Genomic DNA, 8,126 nt, shown 5'->3' with positions numbered 1-8,126 from the left:
TATCTATCAGCGAAGACAATATTAGAGCATTTAAGCAGCCATCATTAAAAAATTGTACTTAAATGCACAGTATGTATTTGGATGAGCTGATTGACTCTTTTAATTTAAAGGCAGGACTACATTATTTACATTATTATTGCAGTATTTTTTTTTTTTTTTTTTTTTTAGTAAAATATATATCAGCGAAGACAATATTAGAGCATTTAAGCAGCCATCATTAAAAAATTGTACTTAAATGCACAGTATGTATTTGGATGAGCTGATTGACTCTTTTAATTTAAAGGCAGGACTACATTATTTACATTATTGAGGATTGCAGTATCGTATTTTCTGACGTCTGTCAATAAAGCTACGTATTTAACCAGTGAGAAGGTACAGTGTCAGAGCAAAGCCATCTTGTTGTTCCTTAGCTCTCTTTCTTTCTCTCTCTCTCTCCTCACACAGATGCTGAGGAAGGTCATTCTTAACCAAAGCAAACACAGTGTTATGAATACTAAACTGTCTCCTTAATTGCAGATTACAGAGACTGGGGATTATAAAAGAGAACATATCTAGGCATCCTGATCAGTCCTCACAGACTGTTTGAAATGCATCCTTCAAGCTAAAAACAGTTTTGAAAATAATACTAGTTTTTAATGGTGATGAAACGTCTGCTTGGGCCAAAACACTGATGAAAAGGGAATATTTTGAACTTTGCTGTCTCTATTACACTATATGTGCCTATATTGATTGGCATTTGTCTCAGTTATTACAGCAAATCCCAGCATTGATGTTTTATAGTTAGGACACATGTTATTGTGTCCTACCTTCTTAAAATCTGCCGTCTTAAAGCCCATGAATGCAGTCAGATCCTGGCAGTTGCCTGGTAACAGATGTGCCCGACTGCAATGTTTTTAATAATCAGACCCACGCTTGAGTCCGACCTTGTTATTGTGTGTGTGTGTGTGTGTGTGTGTGTGTGTGTGCGCGCGCGTTTGTGTGTGTGTGTGTGTGTGTGTGTGTGTGTGTGTGACCTTCACCCTGTATCTCTAATGAGTGTAAGTAGCTCTAACAGGGTTATGTTGCACTGCAAGTGCTAAATGACAGAGAGAATGTGAAGTGGGTTTTACTGACAGGGTTTCAGAGACCTCCAGGACCCGACGCCCAGCACATGTTTATGTTGTTTCAGCTCAGCTCATTATATGGCTGCACTCTGTGTCGTCCTTTTTAAAATAAAAATGAAAACTCGAGAGATTGGAGCTTGCTTTTACAGAGTAAGGGCCGCTTGTCTATATTTGTTGATCACATGCAGGGGCGTACCATAATGACTTTTAGAAATGACTAAAAATTGTTTAGATATTTTAAAGAGGTTTGTTTTTCCTGACCTCACTGAGAATGAAAAAAAGTACCTATCCATATAACGCACAGACTTTACAATCAAGCATCTGGTTGCATTGACAGTGGGTTAAATAAATGTGCAAACAGTAAAATGCAATCCCACTGTGGCTAAGGCTTCCTACTAACGTCCACCTTTTAAGCAAATCGTTTTTATAATATAAAAAATAATTTATGAATTTATGAATAATAACACATCATTTATGAATATTCATGACTCAAACTGTGCCTGTCTGAGCTGCTGACAGAAAGTGAACCTCCTTTTAAGAGAAGAAAAAAGGTCTTGGGCAAAATTATGCATTTTTATTTACATAAATGTTGCTTTTGCTCGCCATGGATACATTAAAAATACAATAAAAACAGTAATATTGTGAAACATTATTGCAATCTAAAATAAATGTGAATATTTGAGCACAAAATCAGCATATTGGAATGATTCCTGAAGGATCATGTGACACTATAGACTGGAATAATGGAAATTCAGCTTTGCCATCACCGGAATAAATTACATTTTAAATATGTATTACAATAGACAGTTCTTTTAAATTGTAAAAGTATTTCACAATATTACTGTTTTTGATCAAATAAATTAGGACTTGATGAGCATAAGAGACTTTCACAAACATGTAAAATCATAATTTTTCCAAATTTATGACCGGTTGTATGTGTGTAGCACACTTCTAGTATAATTATATAACTAAATGTGACAGTGCAGACAGATATCCAGCTTCATTTCTTACAAACTGATGTAGGGTCCTGAAAATTTAGGATTTAAAATTAAAGGTTATAACATGCACTTGGCGTTCTATTTTTTTTTAACCAATCTATGAATATAATCATACAGGCAGCTGTATTATCCTGCTGTGTAACTGCAGCCAATTTTCAGCACGTTTTTTTTTTCTCGTCCTGATCACATTGCACTGTTCTGGTGAAAAAAGTGGACTGTAGGTCCTAATCTCTTCCTGTCCTCAACCTTCTGTATTTATCTGACTCGAGAGCTCTTATCTACCTCATTCCCTGTTGCTGTGCACCGCTCTGCTGTTACACTTCCTGATTTGTGTCGGAGTGTCTAAAGTACCGGCCGCCTTTAATCTCCCAGAGTGCACCTGGAAACTTGAGTTTAGCTCCATCAGTACGCACAGCTTTGTTAAAGAGAGAAATATATTCCCTGAAAAGAGTACAATGCACTTAAAACTATTTCCTAGCCACATTTACCAGTGTGTCATTGGTTTAAATAGAGCACATGAGTCTTCCCTGTGGTTCAGGTGATTGCTGGTGCAGTGGTGATATAACTCAGTTTTAGTGCACTTTAGAGCAGCTCAGTCACTGGCAAAGAGAGAGAGAGAGCGCTATCGGGTCCCATTGAGACATATCATTTGTGTAAAGTAGCATTGCAGCACCATGGAGAGCTCCATGTGCGCATACATGTTGGCATCTTAAAGTGGCTACCCAGTGCTTCCTTTCCAACCTGACAGGACACAATAACACACTGCAATTAACACCCCAAATTACCCACCACAGGCTGGGTCTGTCGGCAGTCGGAAGGAGAAGACAGCGGAAACTGGAAGGGAGGGCAGTGGAGGTTGCGTTTCAGCCAGAGTCCATTACACAATAAGGCCTCCAGAGAAATTGATTTGCTATTAGAGGGTAAATGCATATGGCAGGCAGTGGGAGATTTCCTGGAAGGGGCAGATTCCGAGCCCTCATCACGTGCTCCTTTACAAAACCTTGATGGAACTGCCATCTGCAAAATTGTGTCTAATTTGATGTTGATATTTCAGCATGCACAGAATAAAAGTGTACCTTCTGCTCTTCCATTTCAGATGGATCAAAGGCAATTTAAAGAGAAACATCTCATTTAAGACTCTTAGCCTCATGCTTTTCCACCTGTTAACATTTGCAAAGGGAATGTTTCAGGAACGTTTGCCAGTGGGGTGGCAAGTTACAGTCAAACCATGCTGCTGTGTGTGCGGAGGTCAAATGTTCGACTTTGACGTCCTCTGTCACTAACTTTTCAAAGACATTTTGTATATAATGATTTTTGTAAGATTTTAAGGCATGCTTACCAAGGTTGCATTTATTTATTTGATAAAAAAAAATACTATAAGAATATTAACATTGTGATATATTCCTGATATGTATAAGTAACTGTTTTCTATTTTATACATTTTAATTTCATGTGATGACAAAGCTGAATTTTCAGCATCCATTACTCCAGTCTCAAGATCACACATGTGATCCTTCAGAAATCAGTTTTTTTCCTATTCCTATTTCTATCCATTGCTTTTTGTTCTTCCTTTTTGCAGTTGCCTCCTCCTGCTATACGGTCACGGTGTTAGATGCAAATTGAGAAGGTGCTATAGGCAGGACAGTGGGGGGTAAAGGGACCTGCTGGAGTCTGAGCTACAGATCACTTTGATGTGGTCCCCTGTCAGAGCCTCTGCCCTTTACGTGGGCCGGGATTCTGCCCTCCCCACTGTATGTTCCTCATGCATACCAACACATCCCACCTATGACTGCATGCCATCATCATTCCAGTGTTCATTAATACACAGGTGCAGACTGATGACATTATCTGGAGTGGAAAGTGATTTTTACATGTCAGGAATTGATTGTTTTGTGGAAAAGTGGGTGTGGTCTCTCTATATGACACTTAAAAAATAGGAGGACTTAGTAATGTCAGGTGAAAAGAAAAAATATTTTGATGACAAAACAATATACAAAACACACTTACTGTGCACCAAATTGTTCAAAATAAGATCAGGAATGTGTATTAAGACAATAAATGGTGTGTATTTGATTTTTACTTTTTGTGTTATTTCAGATGGGGATTTCAGGTGGAGGCCATGGGTACATGGCCATGGTTCACTCTTGACATGACATAACTGTGTATGTGGTGGGGACAGCAATGTCCATAGAGTCAAGGTCATGATGTGGCTCAGTAATTTAACTGGGATCAATGGGATCATATGGCTGTGTGATTCTGACTGCTGAGAGACTAATGCTGATCTGAATGTGTGTGTGTTCTACTAACACTGTTGTATGGTGTGTATTTGATTTTTACTTTTTGTGTTATTTCAGATGGGGATTTCAGGTGGAGGCCATGGGTACATGGCCATGGTTCACTCTTGACATGACATAACTGTGTATGTGGTGGGGACAGCAATGTCCATAGAGTCAAGGTCATGATGTGGCTCAGTAATTTAACTGGGATCAATGGGATCGTATGGCTGTGTGATTCTGACTGCTGAGAGACTAATGCTGATCTGAATGTGTGAGTGTTCTACTAACACTGTTGTACAATACACACACATTTTAATCTTATTGTTACGACCTGTCGAGTTCACACAGCCTGATCCATCTACCAACAGCAATAACTGTGGGATTACTTATGTTAGAGACTACTAATCTCTAATCTTTCTTTCTTTCTTTCTTTCTTTCTTTACACTTCCTGTTTATTTTTCTCTTTCGTTTGTTTGCTGTTCTGGTTTTTCTTTCTTTGTTGTTTCATTTTTTCACACTTCCTGTTTTTTTTTTCTCTTTAGTTTGTTTGCTGTTCTGGTTTTTCTTTCATTTTGTTGTTTCATTTGTTCATTTTACTTTTTTCTCTTTCATTTTTCTTTCGTTTCTTCCAGTTGTTCTATCTTTTGTTTGTTCATTTCTTTTTTCCTTTAGTTTGTTCGTTCTTTCTTTTATTTCTAAGGCTCTGTCATATGAAGGTGTACTGGCACTTTTTCTGCTGCCATCTCAGTGGCTATCACCTTCAGATGATATGTGATTGATTTTAGCATTTCGGCCATGAGTGACATATCTGAGAGAGAAATGATTTTACCCTTTCAGATGCGGAAAAACTGTTTTCTGGATGCATGCTTTGAATCCTAATGTGTGTGTGTGTAGAGTTGAATTGTGATTGTGTTTGTTGAGGGTATGATAAGTGCTTAGAATGTATTTTCTGGATGAAGTAGAATTGATGGGCAAGGGATTCTGGAATATGTATGCATACAGTAGGTGCTTCCTATGCTGATCAGAACGGTCCTTTCAGCAGTCGTCCACATTCACGCTTGTCCCTCGTACAACCCTAAACTCCAGGGCTTCAGATGATCTCAAAGCCGCCCTCCCGATTTTACTTACTCCAAAAAGCCTTCTTTAATGAACAGCATCTGACTGAATGACGCCTCAGTCTGCTGCTTCTTATTGTCTCTGTGTTCGTGATGGAGTGTAGGGCCCTCTGACTCGCTGAGAGAATCAACAATGCTGTACCACTGGTTTCTTACGCACATCCCCTCTGGGGTAGACCTATTATTTAGAGAATGCAATGCCCCCCTGCCCATTCATTTCCTAGACACGAGCGGGCAGTACGAGGAAATTTCCCTGCGTACACAGAGCTCCCCGACATGCAAAAATCAGTAGCTACACTGCAATGCATGCAGTCTGAAAACGCACCACTGTAGCCCATCTATTACAGATGCGCTGCAGGATAATCAAAGCCAGACCTGATAATGAAGGAGCTCTGCTAAGGCAAGCATATTTCACCAGAGCTGAAATGAAAATTAAGTTTTCAGTGGACTTTAATTTGTGTATCAGACTTGTCATTTGATAAAGAAGTGTGATTTGCCTAAAGCAAATCCAGATTTAATTGTACTATACAAATTCCATGTTGCACAATTGCACACAGAGTTAGATTTTTATCCCTAAACAATAGGGGAAAAAAGTATTTTTCCCAGTAGTTGAAAGTATATAGATGCTTATATTTTAAGTATGTGGTTCCTTGCCAAGCGATGATCATATTTTGGGTTAGTGTCATCAAAATGTCTGAAAACCTCTTGTCTAAAACAATGCCCAAATAGGGTTTTTAGCTGATGTATTATATTTACCAATAGTAAGTTTTCTTTCGAATAGCTTGAACTGATGAATTGTGCTCATTAAATAGTAATGTTTAAGAAAGTAAGTTTCATGTACACTACTGTAAAGTGTGATTGCTTCTTGTGAATGTGACGCATATAGACGAGAGTTATTTAACAATATTCTGTAATCAGCTTACGCCTGAGGAGAATCAAGAGCACTTTATTCAGCTCAGTGCTGGAATTATGTAACAATCATAATAATATATAGCATTTAGAATGTGAATTCAAGATGAAGTGCAGTAGTTGTGCAACAAACACAAGGTGTACTCATTTAACAAAATAGAGCCGTTTATTGATTCACTGCAGGAGAGATTTATTGCCTCAAATTCAATTTATTCTCAGTTATATTTCCTGCTTAGACTCCAATGTTTATTCTCTAGCTATAGAAACCCACAGGTTGATTAGATTCAGTATCTGCTACCCTTTTTTGGTAATACCGAGCATATGGGGTTGAATCATGCTTAGCTTTCAGCTATAAACCCGCTTGATTAATCTCCTTATTTGAAAAGCGAATTTCACAATTTCACAGATGTACATTGTGTAAATATTTAACTGAATTAGAGCTTGATATATGAACCTGGAGCTATACATGTGGCTTTGTTAACATTCTCATGTACTCATTATCTTAAAACATTAAAAAGAAACTGTGGCCAGCCCAGAATAGCCTAATTATTCCTGCTCAATAACCTGTTCCATTGTGCACCTTATTATAGTTCATTAGAGCTTTCTACCATGTTTTTCGATGCCTACAGCCTTTTGGCACTCATTTAATGTCATTTGTGTCTGTCTTTAAAGCTTACTCCAGTGTTTTTCTACAGCTCCATGTTGTCAGAAGAACATCAGTGAGTAACATCATGACTCAAGGCTTCTGTAACTTCGTAGCGCCTCCATTGGCCCCCACCCGGGGCAAATCACATTGTTTATCCCACACCACCCCGTGTTAACATTTCCACATCTTTGCTGGCTGAAAGAGCTCACTGTGCCTGCTCAGATCAGAATATCCCCATTCTGATGTGATTGAATGAACTTTTTACCATCATAAGGTACAGTTAGCCTGAAAAGGTTTTGATTCAGATTAACTGTTATCACCGATGGATGAGCTGATCTCTATTTGTAGACTCTGGATCGCTCTTATCAGTGTGTCCAGGACCGTGAATGGCTCTGGGAGCGGTTGAAAGAACCTCTGGGATTTCAGAGGCGATGTTCTTTCACTTTTGCTGATGAGTGCGGTTCTGTGCACGCGTGACGTTGTGAGCGAAGACGTTGTCAGCGAAGACGTTCAGTGATGTTAAAATGAAGCTCATTTGCAGCGTGTGAAAACGCATGCTGGGGTGTGATGGGGAGCGGAAGGAAGAATAATGAAATCTCTCCTCCTGCTCGCTCACACACACCCACTTAGCAGATCAGTGTGAAAAATGAGTGTCTTATAAGTATGAGGGCTGACCATTGATCTGTGTGTCAACTGAGTGTTAAAAATAATGGCTCTTTAAAAATGTAGAGCAGACTTATTATAACTAAGCAGAACAAAAACATTATCAAATAATAGTTAATCACAACAGACAGGCAACATTTTTCATTATCCATGACTTCTTGGCTTCGTCCAATGATTTAGCAGATGTTTCATGTTTTAATTAAAAACACTGCGATCAATATGGTGCAATATGATAACAAGAGTATCAGTTAAAACATACACTAAAGTTTGGGGTAATTTTTGAAAGAAGTCTCTTTTGCTTTCAGCAGCCATTACTTCAGTTTTCAGTGTCACATGATCTTTCAAAAATCATGCTGATTTGGTGCTCAAGAAACATTTCTTATTATTATCAATGTTGAAAAAAGTTGTGCTGCTTA

Source organism: Sinocyclocheilus rhinocerous, unplaced genomic scaffold (genome assembly GCF_001515625.1).
Source record: "Sinocyclocheilus rhinocerous isolate Xijiao unplaced genomic scaffold, SAMN03320098_v1.1 scaffold708, whole genome shotgun sequence".
NCBI classification, from domain to species: domain Eukaryota; kingdom Metazoa; phylum Chordata; class Actinopteri; order Cypriniformes; family Cyprinidae; genus Sinocyclocheilus; species Sinocyclocheilus rhinocerous.
The sequence above is the reverse complement of the archived record's forward strand: the minus strand, read 5'-3'. Positions refer to the sequence as shown.